The 23,317-nt window shown below is 42.7% G+C and overlaps 1 protein-coding gene across 3 annotated transcripts in view; it reads left to right on the top strand.

The window, feature by feature from the left end:
* Nucleotides 1-23,317, top strand: part of AK5 (adenylate kinase 5) — a 276,265-nt gene that overhangs the window by 250,671 nt on the left and 2,277 nt on the right. The window lies entirely within an intron of this gene.

Genomic DNA, 23,317 nt, shown 5'->3' with positions numbered 1-23,317 from the left:
ACAGCACTCCGGGCAGCTACTGCCAATTAATAGGACTTGATGTGCAACATGAGACTTATTTGTTGTGCTTTGTATAACCTCTGGCTGCCACATTTTTAAAATAAAGACTTCGATCTTTAAAAACAGGGCCAAGTGCAGTGGCTCACACCCATTATCCCAGTTCTTTGGGAGGCCAAGACAGGAGGATTACTTGAGTCCAGGAGTTTCAAGACCAGCCTAGGCAACATTTTGAGACCCTGTCTCTCCAAAAAATGCAAAAATTAGCTGGACGTGGTGGTATATGCCTGAGGTCCCAGCTACTTGGGAGACTGAAATGGGAGGATCACTGGGGCCTGGGAGGTCAAGGCTGCAGTTTGCCATGATCACACCACTGCACTCCAGCCTGGGCAACAGAGCAAGACTGTCTCTCAAAAAAAAAAAAAAAAAAAAAAAAAACGTAAAACAAACAAAAAGTGTTTTTGTTATGTAAGAGCAATGTCTTAAGAATTCAGGGCTGCAAAGGCCTTCCCAAAATTAGATTGTCTAGTGATTTCCACCTTTTGAGCAGCCTGGAACATACACAGAAGTTAACCAGGTAGAAAGATTTCTTCCATCTGGGCACGGTGGCTCACGCCTGTAATCCCAGCAGTTTGGGAGGCCAAGGCAGGCTGATCTGCTGAGGCCAGTAGTTCAAGACTAGTTTGGCCAATATGGTGAAACCCCATCTCTACTAAAAATACAAAAATTAGCCGGGCGTGGTGGTGCATGCCTGTAATCCCAGCTACTCGGGAGGCTGAGGCAGGAGAATCACTTGAATCCAGGAGGCGGAGGTTGCAGTGAGCCGAGATCACGCCACTGCACTCCAGCCTGGGTGACAGAGGGAGAATCCATCTCAAAAAAAAAAAAAAAAAAAAAATTCCTGGTGTGGTGGCACGTGCCTGTAATCCCAGCTACTCAGGATGCTAAGGCAGAAGAATTGCTTGAACCCAGGAGACAGAGGTTGCAGTGAGCTGAAATCGCGCCACTGCACTCCAGCCTGGGTGACAGAGAGAGTCCCTGTCTCAAAAATAAAAAACAAAAAAGGTGTTTCTTCCACTTTTAAGATTTGTAAAGGTGGGAAAATTCCTAAGTAATTCAGGATTTAACCACTTTTAGAGTTGGAAAATCCCTCTTAGCTCTCTGTTGTATTATTCCAACCTGAATTCTACAAACTCACAAATGACTGCTCATGAGTGCAGGGTTGAGTTCTCAGACAAATCTGATTTCTGGAATCTTACTTAGAGCTTTCTAAGTTAGTGGTGTCCAAAAGACCAGATTACAACACATTTAAAGATTTTCATTGGCTTTTATTCATGATTCTAGAATTGGGCAGACCTCAGGACCAGAAAAATGTTTGAAGAATAAGCCACATGGTTAAGCAATATTTATGTTTAGAAAACAGAAGTGAGGAACTGAGGTTAATTAGTTACAGCCTTACGTGAATCAGCTGGCTACCTACTATTGACTTCAGCTCAGCTGCTCAGCTGCTGGAACTACCAAAACTCAGCCATCTGTTACAGTGTGTACATCCAAGTTGTTTGTTTCATTTAGCACGGATGTTGGGCCCAGAACAGGAGCCTAGTCCAAACCAACGGCCTCCTACAAATGTTATTTAATGGTGGAAAAGAGGTTTGCAGTCCTCTGGCTCATCTCTTCAACTTCCCCTGCATTTTGGAGATGCTGGAAGCTGGGTCCGTGGTGAGGTAACATCATGATCCACCGCACAAATATGTAAAACCTCTCCAGCCGGGACTGCAGAGCAGCGTGAGCTTCAGCCTTCAGGACTCCCAGAGAGCCTCAGGGAGGCTGCTTCATCCCACTGCCCCTGCCCAGGGCCATCCCCTACCCACACAGCTGCAAAGATGAACAGTCCCCCCACACACCTAGCATAGAGACAGTGTGTGCTGGGCCCAGGAAGCTGAGATTTGTCTGCAGATACCCGTGGGGTTTGCCAGTAGCTAGGGCGACAGAGCGGGGACTGCAGGAGAAGCAGGGGAGGGGACAGGATTGTTTGCCGCTGGAGAGGGAGAAAGCCGCTGGCCCATTCTGTTGTCTGGTCTCTGGGTTTTTGCCCAGTCCTCTTGCATCAGCTTAATCTCCCTTGGTTTCTAAGTAACAGCTTGTGGCCTGCTCCTGTGATGCTGTTTGGATTGTTTGCCCCTCCTCCCTGTTGTTTTACTGGACCCAAGACAGGGCTGCTCACCCAAGAGGACCTCCGGGTCACTTAAGGAGCTTTCTTAAAACTAGGTGGGGCTGGTGAATGCACTTCAAGAAAGCAAGTGAGACGGATCAGCAGTTCTGTGAGATCTATTTAGGAATTAAAGCCACAGGGTGGGCCAACCCATGCAGCCCACAAACAGGCCACAAGCACCGCCCTCAGGCCTCTACCCAGCAATGCTGACACTGAACCCATCAGCTGACGCCCTCCATCCCCCACTCCATGACAGCCCTTTGGCCACCAGCTAGCTAAGGAAAGTGCAGCAAAATTTCAAACAAAGATAATTTTTAAAGCAAAGCAGAATTTATACAGCCACTTCCTTATTCTTTATGTCATCGTAATGCCATCCTTGTACAATAAAGTTAGAACTTCTTGTAACGTGCACACCAGAGATGGAAGTATATGTGATACAGGTGTATCCCTTTCTGCCTGTTTTCCTCCCTCTCATAAAGCAGAGGTTTGCCCTGCATCCGAGAAAGAATTAGAACAGAACTTTCTTCCATTTCATCCCCTACCTCCCTACACTTGGGCCAGGCAGCGTTCGCCAGTCATGGCGCTTCCTACCAAGTCTGAATACTGCCTCAGAAACTTGCTCAACACAGCAATATGGACCCTCACCCCCAGCTGACTAGAATTAGCCTACAAGAAGAAGTTTTCTTTCACCTTAGTGAGATCATTTATTATGGCATAAGTAACTGAAATGTAGCATTTGGGGATGAAAAGCACAATTACCAGCCAAAGACTCCTTGGGGGCTGACGGGGGGAATGTGGGCCTGTGCATCAGAAAGCCCCAGGCACACTTTCGTCAACTTCGGTGAGTCATTTTACTGCTTCACCTCTCAGTTCTTCTTCCTAAAGTGGATAGAACACGATCTACTAGAATTGACCAAGTCTATTATTATAATTATTATATTACACTTGCTTTATAAAATATAGAAAACTGGTCAGGTGTGGTGGCACATGTCTATAATCACAGCAGTTTGGGAAGCCAAGGAGAGTGTGGCTCACTGGAGCTTAGGAGTTCTTTTTTTTTTTTTATTTTTTTTTTTTTTGAGATGGCGTCTCGCTCTGTCGCCCAGGCTGAAATGCAATGGCGCAATCTTGGCTCACTGCAACCTCCACCTCCTGGGTTCAAGCCATTCTCCTGCCTCAGCCTCATGAGTAGCTGGGATTACAGGCACCCACCACCACGCCCAGCTAATTTTTTGTATTTTTATTAGAGACGGGGTTTCTCTTATGTTGGCCAGGCTGGTCTCGAACTCCTGACCTTGTGATCTGCCTGCCTTGGCCTCCCAAAGTGCTGGGATTACAGGCGTGAGCTACCGCGCCCAGCCAGGAGCCTAGGAGTTCTTGACTATCTTGGGCAACATGGCAAAACCCATCTCTACAAAAAACACAAAAGTTAGCCAGGCGTGGTGGAACACATCTGTGGTTGCAGCCACTCAGCGGACTAAGGTGGGAGGATCATTTGAGCCCAGGAGGTCGAGGCTGCAGTGAACCAAGATGGTGCCACTGCACTCGCCTGGCGAGATCCTGTTTCCAAAAAAAGAAAAAAGAAGCAAAGAAAATATAGAAAACTAGGTAGTCCCACCACCCAGAGGCAAACATTGTGGGGCGTTTTCACCACATCTTTTTGCTGTGAATTTTAAAACATGATTGTGATTGTAGGTAATACTGAGCCAGACTCCGTGGTTGTGGGTAACAGGTGCCAACTCCCACTGGCCTAACCTGAAACACAGAACTTCACTATAAGGTTAGAAGATCAAGGCTGAGGCCCAGCAGGCCCCAGAAGGCGTGTGGGATCAGCCCTGAAAGGCTCCCATGCTCCCCACTGCTTCACAAACACCGTTTCCTCCTCTCTAAGCCACGTTTTTTTTCTTTCTCTGGCCTACAAGCCAGAACATGCCCACCTGACAGCTTTCGCATTTGCATATTACCACGGCACGCTCATTCCCAGCTCCAGATCCCTGAGAGAAATGACGTGGTTGGCCTTGCTTTGTTCAGGGTCTCCTTGGCCCTCTTAGCTATGGACAGGCAGCTGGGGTTACAGGGGGCTTTTTCGTTTTTTTCTGTAATTTATCGAGCGCATATGGTACGTGTAGGACACGACACTTGGTGCTGGGGACACAGCAGTCAACGTGACAAAGCCCCTCACTGAAAAGAGAAAAAACAGGCCAGGCGCAGTGGCTCACACCTGTAATCCCAGCCCTTTGGGAGGCCAAGGCAGGCAGATCACTTGAGGCCAGGAGTCCGAGACTAGCCTGGCAACATGGCAAATGTCTCTACTAAAAATATAAAAATGCGCTGGACGTGGTGGTGCACATATGTAATCCCAGCTACTGGGGAGGCTGAGGCACGAGAATTACTTGAACCCGGGAGGCGGAGGTGGCAGTAAGCCAAGATTACGCCACTGCACTCCAGCCTGGGTGACAAAACGAGACTCGGTCTCAAAAAAAAAAAAGAGCAAAACAGTATACAAGAAAATCAAGCAACCGCTAACAAGTTCTGTGGATAAAACAAAACAGAATGCGTTGTTGGGAGTGAGCACTGTGGGCAGCTGTTTGGAAAGTCTGAGGAGGTAGCATTTGAATTAGGACCTGACTGATATAAACATGGTTACCTGGGACTCTTCCCTGTGAAGCAGATGGAGGACAAGGAATACCCAGAGAGAAGGGCTTGTTGTGAGTTGAGAGAAACCACAGAAATAGCTATCTCAAGTGGCATAGGCAGAATTGTATCAAATGATATTTATAGCCTCTTTTTTTCCTAAGTATAAGTAACAACTACACATTGTTTAAAAAAGAAACAAACTAGAAAATTTAAGAATATAAAGGTAAACATTAAAATTATTCAGAATTATTCCACCCAAAGATAATCACCAATGAATATTATGATATATTTCCTTGTATTTTGGTTTTTTCCCATTTTTTATGTACATTTTGTTCATGGCATAATTAGCCCAGAAACACCCCAGGCCATAGATGAAGAGGGCCTGGGAACAGATAATATCTGTCCCTGCGTTATTTGCTACTCTTAACTGATTAAGAAAATAAGAGAGCCCAGTGACTCATTAAACATGAGTTTTACAGACACAGAAAATCAAGTTCCTTGGCAATTCTGCTTTTGTAGAGGAGATAATAAGCTTTTTTCCTCAGCGATTCTGCTACTGCAATGTCTCAACTTCGTAAATAGTTTGACCATTTCCATTAGGTCCTGAAATGCAATGGTCCTCATTGTTCTGGTCACCATGCTGTCAGGAGAAGCCCTATGAATTGAGGCAAGAAGAGTGAGAAGTTTCTGCAGTTTCTGGTATTACTGAGGAAAGTGGAAGCAGAAGGTACCTTAAGGTCACATTTCACCACTTGGTTGCAAAATCTACTGGGTAATTCATAACTGACTGGATCTCCAACTTTGGAGTCTAACACAAGTAAAGGAAAACCCAAAATTACTTTTATACCTTGAATTCTCTGTACTAAATTCTTAATTTTGATTATTCTTTCAGTTGGCTAAAGTAACTCAACTAATTTTTAGTTCAATTTCTCAGTGAATATCTGAGAATGCCATTATAGTGGCTTCACACACAAATGACAGTTTCACTGGACATAATTGAAGTCATAATTATTTTTCTACCAAAAGTCAGTAAACATTGCTCTATTGTTTTTTTTATTGTTTGTTTTGAGACAGGATCTCTCTGTGTTGCCTAGTCAGGTTTGCAGTGGTGCAATTACGGCTCATTGCAGCCTCAACTTCTCTGGGCCCAAGTAATCCTCCCACTTCAGCCTCCCAAATAGCTGGGACCACAGACATGAACCACTGATGATAGGGAGCAGTCCAAGTTTTCAGAATTCTTGTGACTATTCTCATTTGTGGGGGTCTTCACGAGTATTTTAGTAGGAAGCTGGGAAGCTGTATCGGGATGCTGGCCAGATTCCATGCGAGGTAAGAGCAGGGACGATGGAGGGAATATTTTCCATCTCCGGTTAGTTGAATTTGCAGGTGCAGAACTTTGGATACAGAGAGTAGACTGTGAGAATGAGAGTAGACTGAGTAGAATGTGAGAGTACACACACACACACACACACACACACACAGCCATGCATCATTTAACAGTAAGGATACGATCTGAGAAATGCGTCATTAGGCAATTTTGTCATTGTGCAAACATCAGAGAGTGTACTTACAGAAACCTAGTGGTATAGCCTACTACACACTACAGCCTGTCACGGTATTGAATACTGTGGCAATTGCAACACAATGGTAACCATTTGTGTATCTAAACATATCAAAATATGGCAAAGATACAGTAAAAATACAGAATAAAAAATTTCAGTGGTAAACTTGCTGTATAGAGTGTTTACCACGAATCCAGCTTTCAGGACTGGAAGGTGCCTGGGTGAGTCACTGAGTGAATGTGAAGGCCTGGGTCATTACTGTATACTACTGTAGGCTTTATAAACACTGTACACTTAGGCTGTGCTACATTTGTAAAATATTTTTCTTTCTTCAATAGTAAATTAACTTTGGCTTACTATAACCTTTTTACTTATAAGCTTAAAATTTTTTCACTTTTTGACTGTTTCATAGAACTTAGCTTAAAACACAAACACATTGTACAGACGTACAAAAATATTTTTTCTTTATATCCTTATTCTATAAGGTTTTTTCTATTTTAAAAAAATCTTTTTTTTTTTTTTTTTTTTTTTTTTTTTTTTTTTTTTTTTTTTTACTTTTTAAGCTTTTTTTCTTAAAAACTGAGATGGAGACACACACATTCTCCTAGGCCTGCCTACACAGGGTTAGAATCATCACGCCACTGTCTTTACCTCCGTATCTTGCCCACTGAAAGGTCCTCAGGGGCAGTAACATGCATGGAGCTGTCGTCTGCTTCGATAACAAGGCCTTTTTCTGGAACATTCCTGAAGGACCTGCCTGAGGCTGTTTGACAGAGCTCTTTTTTAACAAGTAGAAAAAATGCAGTTGTATAACATAGGAAATACATGAACCAGAAACGTAGTCACTTACTGTCATTATCAAGCATTGCGCACTTTACATGGTTGTACGTTGTGTACTTTTCCAACACCAGCAGCACAGTGGATTTCCTTACACCAGCATCACCACAAACACGTGAGTAATCCATTGCGCTGTGACATTATGACGGCCACCACATCACAAGGCACTGGAAAATTTTCAGCTTCCTTATACTCTTATGAGACTGCCATTGTGTAAGCAGTCTGTCATTGACCAAAACACTGTTATCGGTGCATGACTGTGTATACCCACACACCCGCAATTAACAGTGCCCCTCACAACCTTGCCTCCCTCAAATAACCAATGTGAACAGCTTATTGTGTATCTTTCCACCTCTCCTCCCTTCCTCCTCTTCCTCCTGCTTCTGTTCTCTTTCTCTCTTTCTTCTCTTCTTTCCTCCAGCCCCTCATTCTTTCTCTCTGAAATCAAACTTTTTAATACGGACACACACACACAACCATGGTGGGGGAGGGCTGATGTCATGCAAATACTATCAAGCTGTACACATTTCTGTGAAACACCTCCAGGTCAACACATCACAATATTGTTTTCTTCTTAATAGCTATATAATATGCCACAATATAGATATTCTATAGTTTATTCAACTAGGTTGTTTCTCGTTTAGTTTGGTTGTTTTTGTCTACTACTAACAACGATGCGGTGGAAAGACATGCTTAATTAGACTTTTTTCTAGTAGGAGAGACTGCTGAGCTATTTTAAGCAAAGGCTGATTTTTTTTAACTCATTCATTTCTACTCCCCTGGCTCTCCATGTTGCCCTGGGAAGAGTTCTTTGAAGTATAACAAGTAAAACAAGGAGCTTTGGAATTTCCCAGCTCCTTGATGCTTAGCCTCTTTTATCAGTGCCCCACCTTCACTGGGGGTGCTTATCAGTTTCAAGTCTGAAGCGTCCCTGCATTTCATCTGGGCCTGCCTTGATTGACAACTAGAAACCTAGATTTAGATACAGCCCTCCCTCCTGCTAGTGCAGTGAAGAGAAAGGTGTGCCTGAAGGAGAGAGTGACTTAGAGGAGCCCTAAGGTTCTATCCTCTCACTTGACAAATGAAGCATAAATCTTCCATCTGGCTCTGAGAGACTTAAGAGACGTTTTCTTTATGACTCTGCTTAAAATAGTCTTCTCTCCACCCCTTTTCCTTCCTGATTGTCAGACCTTCACCGGATCCCGTGAAGACCTTTTGATCTGATGCAATACTGTTTGCACCCCTGCGGTCCTGCTGAAATGAGTTGTGCTTGCTGCGTGCGTGTCTCCTCCCCAAACAGCAAGCAGAAGAGAATTCCAGGCCCTTTTGACTCATCTGTACACACTCTTGATTTCTTCCTCTGTGGTTGCTACAATCACATAGCAGATTTTGCCTTTGCCCATCTTAGGGCACCCCCTTCACTGAGGTCCACTTTAACTCAGAACCCCTCCCAGAGTCACTGACATGAATTCTGCCAGCAAAGAATTGGCGCCATTCTATGTAAGGTGTTTGACATGCTCAGCAGACATTTTTTACTGGGCATCTCCAAGGCCCAAGGCATGCCACTTAATGCTGGGATTTCACAGTTAAAAGACATGTGCTTGTAATCCCAGCACTTTGGGAGGCTGAGGAGGGCAGATCTCTTGAGGTCAGGAGTTTGAGACCAGTCTGGCCAACATGGTGAAACTCCATCTCTACTAATATTACAAAAATTAGATGGGTGTGGTGGTGTAGGTCTGTAATCCCAGCTACTTGGGAGGCTGAGGCACAAGAATTGTTTGAACCCATGAGGCAGAGTTTGCAGAGTTGAGATCGTGCCACTGCACTCCAGCCTGAGCGACAACGTGAGACTCTGTCTCTACACAAAACAAAACAAAAAGGACTCGTGAAACTCTGTGACACATGAAACCCCAGCGAAGTGGTAGGTGCCATAATAGGATCTACAGAATGCTCCAGGCCTTTGGGAGCACAGAGCTCGGGCCTGGGAAGGCAAGTAAAGGCTTCAGAGAAAAGAGGACATTTGAGCTGGGTCCTAAAGGATGAAGAGAAACTCAAGCCAGATGGAGGAGAAGGAACAAAGCCACTGACATGTGAAAGTGCCAGGAATGCTGGCCCAGATGAAGTGCCAAATAGATGAATTAAAGTCGTGGCAGATGAAACTAAAGAGCAAGATTGAAGCAAGCGGTGAAGGGCTTTGAAACCATTCATTCATTCATTCTTCCTGCATTCAATAAACTTGCTAGATCAGCACTGTCAAAAGAAATAGAATGTGGGCCACATGTATAATTTAAACTTTTATAGTAGTCACATAAAGAAAGGTAAAAAGAAACAGGTGAAATAATTTGACAATATATTTTATTTAACCTAATATATCCTAAGTATCATTTCAACATGTAATCAATATAAAGTTCTCCTTTTTTTTTTTGAGACAGAGTCTCACTCTGTCACCAGGCTGGAGTGCAGTGGCGTGATCTCGGCTCACTGCAACCTCCACCTCCTGGGTTCCAGTGGTTCTCCTGCCTCAGCCTCCTGGGTAGCTGGAAGTACAGGTGTGTGCCACCACGCATGGCTAATTTTTGTATTTTTAGTAGAGACGGGGTTTCGCCATGTTGGCCATGATGGTCTCAATTTCTTTTTTTTTTTTTTTAATTATACTTCAGGTTTTAGGGTACATGTGCACAATGTGCAGGCTTGTTACATATGTATCCATGTGCCATGTTGTTTTGCTGCACCCATTAACTCATCATTTAGCATTAGGTATATCTCCTAATGCTGTCCCTCCCCCCTCCCCCGACCCCACAACAGTCCCCGGAGTGTGATGTTCCCCTTCCTGTGTCCATGAGTGCTCATTGTTCAATTCCCACCTATGAGTGAGAACATGCGGTGTTTGGTTTTTTGTCCTTGCAATGGTTTACTGAGAATGATGTTTTCCAGTTTCATCCATGTCCCTACAAAGGACATGAAGTCATCATTTTTTTATGGCTGCATAGTATTCCATGGTGTATATGTGCCACATTTTCTTAATCCAGTCTATCGTTGTTGGACATTTGGGTTGGTTCCAAGTCTTTGCTATTGTGAATAGTGCCACAGTAAACATACGTGTGCATGTGTCTTTCTAGCAGCATGATTTATAGTCCTTTGGGTATATACCCAGTAATGGGATGGCTGGGTCAAATGGTATTTCTAGTTCTAGATCCCTGAGGAATCGCCACACTGACTTCCACAATGGTTGAACTAGTTTACAGCCCCACCAACAGTGTAAAAGTGTTCCTATTTCTCCACATCCTCTCCAGCACCTGTTGTTTCCTGACTTTTTAATGATGGCCATTCTAACTAGTGTGAGATGGTATCTCACTGTGGTTTTGATTTGCATTTCTCTGATGGCCAGTGATGATGAGCATTTTTTCATGTGTTTTTTGGCTGCATAAATGTCTTCTTTTGAGACGTGTCTGTTCAGGTCCTTCACCCACTTTTTGATGGGGCTGCTTGTTTTTTTCTTGTAAATTTGTTTGAGTTCATTGTAGATTCTGGATATTAGCCCTTTGTCAGATGAGTAGGTTGCAAAAATTTTCTCCCATTCTGTAGGTTGCCTGTTCACTCTGATGATAGTTTCTTTTGCTGTGCAGAAGCTCTTTAGTTTAATTAGATCCCATTTGTCAATTTTGGCTTTTGTTGCCATTGCTTTTGGTGTTTTAGACATGAAGTCCTTGCCCACGCCTATGTCCTGAATGGTATTGCCTTTGTTTTCTTGTAGGATTTTAATGGTTTTAGGTCTAACATTTAAGTCTTTAACCCATCTTGAATTAATTTTTGTATAACGTGTAAGGAAGGGATCCAGTTTCAGCTTTCTACATATGGCTAGCCAGTTTTCCCAGCACCATTTATTAAATAGGGAATCCTTTCCCCATTTCTTGTTTCTGTCAGGTTTGTCAAAGATCAGATAGTTGTAGATATGCGGCATCATTTCTGAGGGCTCTGTTCTGTTCCATTGATCTATGTCTCTGTTGTGGTACCAGTACCATGCTGTTTTGGTTACTGTAGCCTTGTAGTATAGTTTGAAGTCAGGTAGTGTGATGCCTCCAGCTTTGTTCTTTTGGCTTAGGATTGACTTGGTGATGTGGGCTCTTTTTTGGTTCCATATGAACTTTAAAGTAGTTTTTTCCAATTCTGTGAAGAAAGTCATTGGTAGCTTGATGGGAATGGCATTGAATCTATAAATTACCTTGGGCAGTATGGCCATTTTCACGATATTGATTCTTCCAACCCATGAGCATGGAATGTTCTTTCATTTGTTTGTATCCTCTTTTATTTCATTGAGCAGTGGTTTGTAGTTCTCCTTGAAGAGGTCCTTCACATCCCTTGTAAGTTGGATTCCTAGGTATTTTATTCTCTTTGAAGCAATTGTGAATGGGAGTTCACTCATGATTTGGCTCTCTGTTTGTCTGTGATTGGTGTACAAGAATGCTTGTGATTTCTGTACATTGATTTTGTATCCTGAGACTGCTGAAGTTGCTAATCAGCTTAAGGAGATTTTGGGCTGAGACAATGGGGTTTTCTAGATATACAATCATGTCATCTGCAAACAGGGACAATTTGACTTCCTCTTTTCCTAATTGAATACCCTTTATTTCCTTCTCCTGCCTGATTGCTCTGGCCAGAACTTCCAGCACTATGTTGAATAGGAGTGGTGAGAGAGGGCATCCCTGTCTTGTGCTAGTTTTCAGAGGGAATGCTTCCAGTTTTTCCTCATTCAGTATGATATTGGCTGTGGGTTTGTCATAGATAGCTCTTATTATTTTGAGATACGTCCCATCACTACCTAATTTATTGAGAGTTTTTAGCATGAAGCGTTGTTGAATTTTGTCAAAGGCCTTTTCTGCATCTTTTGAGATAATCATGTGGTTTTTGTCTTTGGTTCTGTTTATATGCTGGATTACATTTATTGATTTGCGTATGTTGAACCAGCCTTCCATCCCAGGGATGAAGCCCACTTGATCATGGTGTATAAGCTTTTTGATGTGCTGCTGGATTCACTTTGCCAGTATTCTATTGAGGATTTTTGCATCAATGTTCGTCAAGGATATTGGTCTGAAATTCTCTTTTTTGGTTGTGTCTCTGCCAGGCTTTGGTATCAGGACGATGCTGGCTTCATAAAATGTGTTAGGGAGGATTCCCTCTTTTTCTATCAATTAGAATAGTTTCAGAAGGAATGGTACCAGTTCCTCCTTGTACCTCTGGTAGAATTTGGCTGTGAATCCATCAGGTCCTGGACTCTTTTTGGTTGGTAAGCTATTGATTATTGCCACAATTTCAGAGCCTGTTATTGGTCTATTCAGAGATTCAACTTCTTCCTGGTTTAGTCTTGGGAGGGTGTATGTGTCGAGGAATTTATCCATTTCTTCTAGATTTTCTAGTTTATTTGCATAGAGGTGTTTGTAGTATTCTCTGATGGTAGATTGTATTTCTGTGGGATCGGTGGTGATATCCCCTTTTTCATTTTTTATTGCATCTATTTGATTCTTCTCTCTTTTCTTCTTTATTAGTCTTGCTAGCGATCTATCAATTTTGTTGATCTTTTCAAAAAACCAGCTCCTGGATTCATTAATTTTTTGAAGGGTTTTTTGTGTCTCTATTTCCTTCAGTTCTGCTCTGATTTTAGTTATTTCTAGCCTTCTGCTAGCTTTTGAATGTGTTTGCTCATGCTACATGGAAACTGAACAACCTGCTCCTGAATGACTATTGGGTACATAATGAAATGAAGGCAGAAATAAAGATGTTCTTTGAAACCAATGAGAACAAAGACACAACATACCAGAATCTCTGGGACACATTCAAAGCAGTGTGTAGAGGAAAATTTATAGCACTAAATGCCCACAAGAGACAGCAGCAAAGATCTAAAGTTGACACTCTAACATCACACTTAAAAGAACTAGAAAAGCAAGATGGTCTCAATTTCTTAACCTCTTGATCTGCCCACCTCGGCCTCTCAAAGTGCTGGGATTACAGACGTGAGCCACCATACCCAGCCATAAAATTCTTAATGAAATATTTTTACTTTTTTTTTATGAACTATGTATTCAAAATCTGGTACTTAGGGCTTTACCTCAAATTTAGTTGCTAAGTTTCCATGAAAAATACTGCAACTATATTTATATTTCATAAAATTTACAGTTGAAAAGTAGATTTCACATACCCAAGTCATTCCAAATATAGTTCTTAATTTTCCAAAAATTGGGTCAAATACTAGGTTTAAATTTTAGATTAATTTTAATTAAACAGTATTTAAAAAATCAGTTCCTTTCTTGTGCTAGTCAGATTTCAAGTGCCCAGAAACCACGTGCGGCTAGGGGCTACCATATTGCATAGTTCTAGACGACCCAAGGATGTTTGGACTGAATACTGAAAGTACGCACTTCTAGGAGGGAAGCACTGAGTAACTTTAAACAGGAAAATGATTGAGCAGGTGTTTTAGAGAGGTCATTTTTAGAAAGGATGATTTTTTTTCATATCTGCTAAAAGATGTTATTCAAAACTTTAGGCAGAATGGAGAGGAAGAGAAAAGGAAAGACAGTTACTTAAAACGTTTAAGTGGACAGACTGCACGTACTATGGAAAGTCCTATTTATAGAGAGGCCATTAATGTGCTGATTATAAATCATCCTTATATTTTTGCAGAAGTTTGTCCTTAAATCTCTCTAAAGTCAATGTATATATAGTCCTCCTTTCTATGGCTTTGATAACAAGGAGAACTGTGTGGCCTGACTGGATATGTGAACTGGATGACCCCCATGAGCAGTCTTTTACATAACCCCAACTTTTGAAAACTGCACTTGATGATTTTCCCCGGGTCATGCCCAGGTTTCTGCACACTGAGGTCAACTTGCTGAGCCGCTGCTGTTATCCTCTGGCAGTGAGGGATCCCTGTGGTGTGAGGCTGTGTCTTGTTTACCAGGGGACAAGATTAGAAAAGGAAGGTGCTGGCACACAGACCGTGGTCCTAAACCATGCTGCAACAGCTTGGCTTTGTCCCAGAGGTTCCATGGTGCCAATACAGGAAAAATAAGATGAAACTCAAGCAATGGTTTCAACCATGTGGGAAAATTCAGGAAAAACACAACTAGACATAGGCAATGTTTGGACCAGCCAAGCGTTTTATGATTTACAAATCCATGGAACTAAAGAGGAAGAGTAAACAAAATGTGTAATTCCCAAAGCAGTGTAATTGCTTTCCTCATTTAGTCATATGTTCTGTTGACTGCTGGGTAGAAATATTATCACTGACTGCTCTACTTTTCCTTCAAGACGTCAGGTAAAAACTCAGAAATTTACTATTTCCTGTTCACTTGCTTTTAGCTTTTTTTTTTTTTGAGACTGAGTTTCAGTCTGTCACTCTGCTCACTGCAACCTCCGCCTCTCGGGCTCAAGCGATTCTTCTGCCTCAGCCTCCCGAGTAGCAGGACTTACAAGTACCTGCCACCACACCCATCTACTTTTTGTATTTTTAGTAGAGACTGGGTTTCACCATGTTGGCCAGGCTGGTCTTGAACTCCTGATCTCAGGTGATCCGCCCTCTTCAGCCTCCCAAAGTCCTGGGATTACAGGCATGAGCCGCCGTGCCTGGCCTGCTTTTAGCTTTTTAATAAAATAATTTTTTGCTACACTGGTCAGAACATCACTTACTGTGGGATTTTTATATCATGTTTCAGACCAAAAACGGTAAATTCTTTTTTTTATGCTTAATTCTTCCTTAAAATTTTAAGTTTTGTGGGTACATATTAGGTGTATATATTTATGGGGTACGTAAGATACTTTGATACAGGCATTCAGTGTGTTAGGATCACATCAGGGTAAATGAGGTATCTGTCACCCCAAGCATTTGTCTTTTCTTTGTGTTATAGATAATCCAATTATAATCTTTTAGTTATTTTTAAGTGTACAATAAGTTATTGTTGACCAGAGTTACCCTCTTGTGCTATCAAATGCTAGATCACATTCATTCTGTCTACCTAAATTTTTGTATCCATTAGCCATTCCCACTTCCCCCTCTCCCTTCCCAGACACTGGTAACTATCAGTCTACTGTGTGTCTCCATGAGTTCAATTGCTTTAATATTCTCTCAGAAATAAGTGAGAGCATTCGAAGTCTGTCTTTCTGTGCCTGGCTTATTTCACTTAACATGACCTCCAGTTCCATACATGGTGTTGCAAATGACAGGATCTCATTCTTGCTTATAGCTGAATAGTACTCCATTGTGTATATGTACCACATTTTCTTTTTTCTTTTTTTGAGACAGGATCTCACTCTGTCACCCAGGCTGGAGTACAGTGGCATGATCATGGCTCACTGCAGCCTTAACCTCCTAGGCTCAAGTGATCCTCCCACCTCAGCCTCTTTTATTTATTTATTTTTTTTAAGGGACAAGGTCTTACCCTGTTGCCCAGGCTGGAGTGAGTGCAGTAGCTCCATCACAGCTCATTTTAGCCTCGAACTCCTGGCCTCAAGCCATCCTTCACCTCAGCCTCTCCAGTAGCTGGGACTACTGGCATGTGCCTAGCTAATTTTTTCATTTTTGTAGAGACACTATATTTCCCAAGCTGGTCTCGAGCTCCTGGGCTGAAGCAATCCTCCTACCTCAGCCTCCCAAAGCATGGGCAGTTTACAGGCGTGAGCCATTCCATCCAGCTGGTACATTCTTGAAGTCAGAAGCAAATCTACTTACCTAGTTTCTAACTAAATTAAATACATTAAGACCTCATACATTCTGACTTTGCTGACTCAGAATTGCAGATCTTTCGGAGAAAGGTCACGATGAAACTTACTTTTGACTGTGCAGGATAAAAGAGGGTTACTATAAATTAATATTATAATAATTGATTATAGAGTAAACACACCCTATGTTGGAGGACAAATTACTTTCAAGTTTGCACAATTACTGAGGAAGTCTCATTCACAGAAAACAGTCAGTAAGCTGATTGTGCAGGATTGTTCTCTGTTTGCTAAGGACATTAAACACCAGCACCTTATAAGCCAACGGGTTTAAATTTGCTAAAGCTCTAAGCACGAAGAAAAGTTTTTGTGACTTTGAAAGCATTTAGTAAATTGGTTCTTTTCCATTTCTTTTGAGTTGCAGTTATATACAAAAAGATAAATGCCACTTATTCTCTTAAAATACTCTCCACATGGGAATTAGATGAGCAAAGAGTATCTACTTTGAGACTTAGGAAAAGTTGAGGTAACCTGTAGAACGAAAGGAGAAATTTGGAGAGTAGACAAAAGGCTTTGTTCCCACCCAATTCAACTGGGCTCTCTTTTGCTCCTTAAAAAGACACTTCGGGCCCGGTGCAGTGGCCCCCACCTGTAATTCCAGCACTCTGGGAGGCCAAGGCAGGCGGATCACCTGAGGTCAGGAGTTTGAGACCAGCCTGGCCAACATGGTGAAACCCTGTCTCTACTAAAAATACAAAAATTAGCTGGGCGTGGTGGCGCATACCTGTAGTCCCAGCTACTCGGGAGGCTGAGGCAGAAGAATTGCTTGAACCTGGGAGGTGGGGGTTGCAGTGAGCTTAGATCATACCGTTGCACTCCAGCTTGGGCGACAAGAGCGAAACTCCATCTCAAAACAAAACGAAACAAAAATGCACTTCAGGAATCCAGGCCTTTCCCAACACACACACACACACCTTCTATAAGACAACAGAAATTGCCTCACTGACTTTATTCTCAAAATTTGGCATCTTGGTCCTGAGGAGGATCCCAGATAACTTCACAGAGTTTTCTACTCACCCAAGTAAAAGACTGCTTTTCCCATCTAGAAAGCCTTATCGTTTGATTTTGTCTTTAAACCTACCCACATCTTTGGGCTCCACAGGGGCAAGCGCTGTGGTACATGACTCTGACTGGTTGGCAATAAGCAGTTTTTTAATTTCATTAATAAACCCCCATATTTAAGCCACAAAACAAAATGAGGAGGGGGATTGGGGTTGGAAATAGAGGTGGGTAATGGTCCACTGAGAGCTCTGGGACCCTTCCCAGCTCTCCCCAAAACATCAGCTCTGGCCTGATTGACAGAAAATTACTAGCACTGCCCTTGAGGCGCTGCGTGCTGAGTCCTCTGTGCTGAAACCAAGTCGCCTTGTTTTTAGAAGGCAGAATCCCTTCTCCTTCCATAAAGCCCAGACTGCAGACAATGGGCTCTAAGAACAGGTTTCTTCCCCCACAGCAGTTCATTTCTATGAGGAAAGGAAGAGCAAATGTGGGAATAGAGGATACGTTCTTTTGTTCACCTTTTATGATTTTTGCCTTTCTACCTAGAGCCAGGCATGGGGGGTTACTATGCTGAGTAATGATCTCGTGCTCACGGAGCTTACTGTCTAGCTGGATGTTGACAAAGGTTCTCTGCTGACCACACTTTAGTCAAACTCTTAAACCTTCTCCTAGGCCCATCTGTGCACTTCCTCGTAAAACCCAGTTTTAGCAAAGAACTCCGCTAAATCACTTTAGCAAGATTCCCTATCCTCAATATCCGATTGGGGTGCTCATCCTCTATCACCCCCAGGTGCTGTCTGATCATGTTGGTCTGTCTTCAGCAAGAGTCCTGTTAGGTCAGTGTAGCCAGAACTTTCCTTACTCCTGATATTTTCCATCCACTGACTCCCAGCCTGCTCCTTGACTATAAATTCCCACTTGCCCATGCTGTATTCAGAGTTGAATCCCATCCCTCTCCCCCACTGCAAAATTCTGTTGCCATAGTCCCTGTACCCATCGTAATGGTCCCCAATAAAGCCTCCCTTACCATGCTTTAACAAGAATCATTGAACATTTTTTTTTCTTTAACAATATACAAATATTTGGGTTAAGACTGGGTTTTATCTGGCCAAGAAGTGAAAAGTTAAATGTTGCAGTGAATTGCAATGAGTGAATGTCCACTGTGATAGTCAGTGGGGAAGGTAATACAGAAAGAGCCTTTAGTTCACTGTGATAGTAAAAGGCAGAAGGTAATAGAGTGCATTCAAAGGTTGTTGTAATGAGCAAATGGGTTTTTATCAGAGTCTAAAAGAAATCCTGGACAAGGATCAACCCAATTTATGTGAGTGTAACACTGGCATTCTATTGAATGACCAAGTTATCAATCATGAAACATGGAGGAAATAGAACATAATATATGTGTTCTTGGCCAGCCACAGTGGCTCACACCTAAAATTTCAGCACTTTGGGAGGCTGAGGTGGGAGGATTGCTTGAGGTCAGGACTTTGAGCCCACCCTGCGCAACATAGCAAGACCCCGTCTCTACAAAAACATACAAAAAATTAGCTGGGCATGGTGGCACACGCCTGTAGTCTCAGCTACTCAGGAGGCTGAGGCAGGAGGATTGCTTGAGCCCAGGAGTTAGAGGTTACAGTGAGCTATGAGCTCGCTACTGCACTCCAGCCTGGGTGAGAGAGCAAAACCTTACCTCTTAAAAAAAAAAAAGGGTTCTTTAAAAAATGTGTATATTAATAGTGTTAAAAGACACATTACGAGTATGAGAAACATAGGTATGGTTTTCTTTTGGAAAGAAGATAAATTTGGAAAATCATATATAAAGTTGGGAATGTTAAGTAGTATTGGTTGCAGAAGACAGATTGGAGGAGAGAAATGTTTCAGAGCCAAGCAGCAGAAATAGAACATGCTAAGTCAGTTAAATGCAAGGAACTGGTGGAATTCAGCAAGAGGCTGGAGAACAGATAAATAATGAGGAAGATGCTGCAAAATATCTACCACTTGGTGAGGACAAGAAAGGGCCCTAGAACACAGTTGGGGTTTGTACAGATGAAGCAGAGGGTGTAACTGAGGCTGAAAAGTCCCACTACACGTGTGCCTCAATTAGGTAGTGATATTGTAGTGAGAAAATTCACATGCATTTGAAGTAGACGGTCACTTGGGATCATTCTCTAGGCTAATTATCTTCCTCTTCCGGGGAAGATATGGAGCTGACTTGGGGAAGTGTTTGTGCCAAAGACGAAAGATTGGATCACTAGGGCGAAGAACTTACATTATGCACAAAAGAGTTGTATTTGAGTCTGTCCTCATGGAACTTCTTGGGGACCAGTGACAGACCTGATGCATTTTCCACTGATATGATCATGGACAGTGTAAATAATAAATCAAGTGTTTGTGGATTTACACCTTCTTACCCGTCCGTCCCTGCTGCAGGGGAGGAAACTTGAGAAGGGGCGGGAGTGTGAGTTAGCAACCCCTTCCTTTTCTCCCTCCTCCCAGCGTTTGATAAGATGAGGTCAGGTGATTGTACAGTGGGCTGTGGGCAGAAACAGATTTGCTGAAAAGAGATGAGGAAGGCAGACATCCCAAGGCATGTTTGGAACATTCAGGTTAAACGCAGCATAGCATTATTCAGCAATAAAAAGGAACGAAGTATTGATATCCACTACAACATAAACAAACCTTGAAAATATTATGCCAAGAAACCAGTCACAAAAGACCATATATTGTGTGATTCCATTGATATAAAATGTCCTGAATAGGCAAATCTATGGCGACACCTCATTCCAACCTATTTTTCCAGCTTCCTCTTTTCCTCTGCCTGCCCCCATCACCCCATGCAGCGTTTGCTCTGTCCTCAACAAATGACCCACTGTTCACTGAAAAATCTATGTGCTTTCAGATCTCTACACCTTTGCCACCTTTATTATCTTCCAGTACGTGTCTGTTCTTCTAGGCCCAGCTTAACTGGCAACACCAAACTAAACTGAACAATCCTGACGCCTGCTGAGAGGAGCTGATCCCCACTAAAAAGTGAGCTCAGATTTGGAATTACGTAGAACATCCAGGCTGGAACCAGACCTGGAGGTTATCTAGTCCTAGTTCAGTCCCTTCATATGATAGAGGAGGAAACTGAGGCCCCAAGAGGATGAATGGCCTGTCAAGTCCTGAAGCACACTGAGGGCAATCCCAGGCACACCTCATACAGGGCTCTTTGCCTTGCACTTCAACCTTTCTGCAGTTTGTTTGTTTTGTTTTTTGTTTTTGTTTTTGAGACGGAGTCTCACTCTTTGCCCAGACTGGAGTGCAGTGGCGCGATCTTAGCTTACTGCCAGCTCTGCCTCCTGGGTTCACGCCATTCTCCTGCCTCAGCCTCCCGAGTAGCCGGGACTACAGGCGCCTGCGACCATGCCCGGCAATTTTTTGTTTTTTTGTTTGTTTTTTTAGTAGAGACGGGGTTTCACCGTGTTAGCCAGGATGGTCTCGATCTCCTGACCTCGTGACCCACCCGCCTCGGCCTCCCAAAGTGCTGGGATTACAGGCATGAGCCACCATGCCCAGCCTCTGCAGTTATTTTTGATGGAACAAATATTTATCAAATATTTGCTGTGTACCCATATTTTATGATGTAAGCCCATTCCTTAAAAAACTCTTACATGGGCTGGGCACCTGTAATCCTAGCACTTTGGGAGGCTGAGGTAGGCAGATTACTTGAGGCCAGGAGTTCAAGATCAGCCTGGCCAACATGGTGAAACCCCATCTCTACTAAAAAGACAAATGGCCAGGCATGGTGGTGCACACCTATAATCCCAGCTACTCTGGAGGCTGAGGCAGGAGAATTGCCTGAACTTGGGAGGTAGAGGTTGCAGTGAGCTGAGATCATGCTACTGCACTCCAGCCTGGGCGACAGAGCAAGACCGTGTTTTAAAAAACAAAAAACACAACAAAAAACAATTCTTAACATGGTTCCTCATTATCGTCATGCAGTAGGGTACATAAGCCTCTTCATAGCCCAGCCTGTCCCTACAATTCCAGCTTCACTCCTTGCTATTCCCCCTCATATCTGGCCATCCACCATTTTGAACTGGTCAGCATAGTGTAATGTAGTCAACACGTGCAAAGACTTCAGAATCAAAGGCCTGGGTGTGAACCAGGTCTCTCCACTTACTTAACCACATTATCTTGAAAAAATTTAATTCATCTTTCAGAGCCCCTGTTTCATCATCTGTAAAACTGGGATAACAATACTTCTCTTCTAAGATCATTGATAGGATTACTTTGGTTATTTAAAAAGCATTTCTGTGCCATTACTAGTAATATTTATCATTTTAAATGATGATAATTATTACTTTCCTCAGAAAGCTTCTCTGCCCTCCCAACATTATGGAAGGTGCCCCTTTAGCTCCTGTGCTTATCTCCTAATAGTGTAAATTCCTGTTGAATGTTCATCTCTACCACTGAGCATGAGCTCTTGGAAAACAGGACCATTGTTTCTCGTTCAACTTGGTAACTCCAAAACATTGATGATAACCAGGAAATGCTTGTTGGTTGAAAGGAAAAGAAGAAAGAAGTAAAGCAATAATAAGCAAGGTGCTGTGGGGGCCATGAACATGGCAAAGGTAAAAGCCCCTACCGTCCAGATGTAGAACCTCTAGCTGGACACAGACAAATTGCAGATTGCTATCTTTGAATCTCCTGTAAGGATAAAGTATATTTATGAGAGGGGAAAAAGAACTTAAAAAAACTTATTTTTTCCTTATTGTGGGCTATATCATACATACAGGAATGCATAAAAGTAGTATGTAGAGTATGAGGAATAAAATGAACACTCATGTAACCACCATGCAGGATGAGAAATAGAATTGTGGAAGCTCCACCCTCCCCATATGTCTCCCCTGTCACAGCTTCCTTCCTCTCCCCAAGAAGTAACTCCTGTCCTAGATTTCGTGATAATCATTTCCTTGCTTCTCTTTATGACTTTATTGCCTACGTATGGATCCCGAACCAATATAGCTTTGTTTTTGAACCTTATATAAACTGAACCATACTGTATTCATATTCTTGAGACTGGCTTGTGTCCCTCAAGTTTGTGAAATTAATCCATGTTGTTGAAGATAGCTGCGGTTCTTTTTCTTTTAATTACTATAGTATTCCATTATATGACTATGTCACCATTCATCCATCTATTGCTAATGGACATACAGGATTTTTCCAGTTGGGGAACGACAAACAGTGCTTCCATTAATATTGTTGTATTCATTTTCTCCAGTATCTAAACATGCAGCATTCTTTTTGTTGATATTGTTGAGAATTCATTCTACCTCTGGAAGCGATGAAATCCCTAGGGGTAGGAAAATTCAAACTAGTTTGCACAAAGAAGATTTAAATAGGTAGACAAGAGTCTCAAAGTGTGCTTGAAAATGTGTGTTTGAAAACTTCGTGTTTCTCAAAGTGTGCTCCAACATGGCCCACAACAAAATGTGGAGAATTTGTTAAATATACAGATTAAAGACCCAGCCCAAACCCACCAACCAAGACCCTCTGCAGATATGGCCTGGAAAGCTGTGTTTTAGCAAGCTTACCACCCACCCCCACATGACTCACGGAGATCACCAACCCTCTACCTTTTTTTTTTTTTTCCATTTGTTAGCATTTAGTTAAGCTCCCTCCTTGTGGCTTCAAGCCACCAGGACACAGCCTCTCTACCTCCCCCCACATATACACCCTTAATCTTCTCCCAGCTCTCCTGCTGAAGAACTTGGCCTTCGTGACAGCAGGCTGCTTTGGGAGTTCCCCTTCCTCAGAATTCTGCAGTAGCCCATAGCACTCCATCCATGATGGGAGCAGTTCCAGCCTGTTTTTTTATTATTTTTTTTGTCAGCATGTGATTACTCATCTCTCCTGACTGACCAAGGTCCACATTTGTCAAGGTCAAGAGTTGGGCAGAAGCTCTGGTTTCTCTTTAAGTGGTAATGCCTCAAAACCAACTTTACCAAAGTAACCTGGGTGACACTTGTGGAAGTTGATGCACACCACCAGCATTCCCCTGGCCTCCCAGTTGCTTCCTGTGCTTGGCCAGGCCTTTACTTTCTGTAGATGATACAGGTGTAATGGAACAAATCTCAGCAGTTAGGAGAGAAGGGGCGGTACTTTCATGCCCAGAAAATCAGCTTCCCTTGATATGTCCTCCTTGGGCTAGCATGCCAACAGTCTCCAAGCGGACTCTGCCTTTAGCACACCTACACACTGTGGTCCTAGCCTTTTACTTTCTTCTCCACCTCTCTCTCCCTCATCCCTCAATCTCTCCCCTATT

This window comes from Nomascus leucogenys, chromosome 12 (assembly GCF_006542625.1).
Source record: "Nomascus leucogenys isolate Asia chromosome 12, Asia_NLE_v1, whole genome shotgun sequence".
NCBI lineage: Eukaryota > Metazoa > Chordata > Mammalia > Primates > Hylobatidae > Nomascus > Nomascus leucogenys.
Note: the sequence above shows the minus strand (reverse complement) of the source record. Positions and strands in the feature narration are given on the sequence as shown.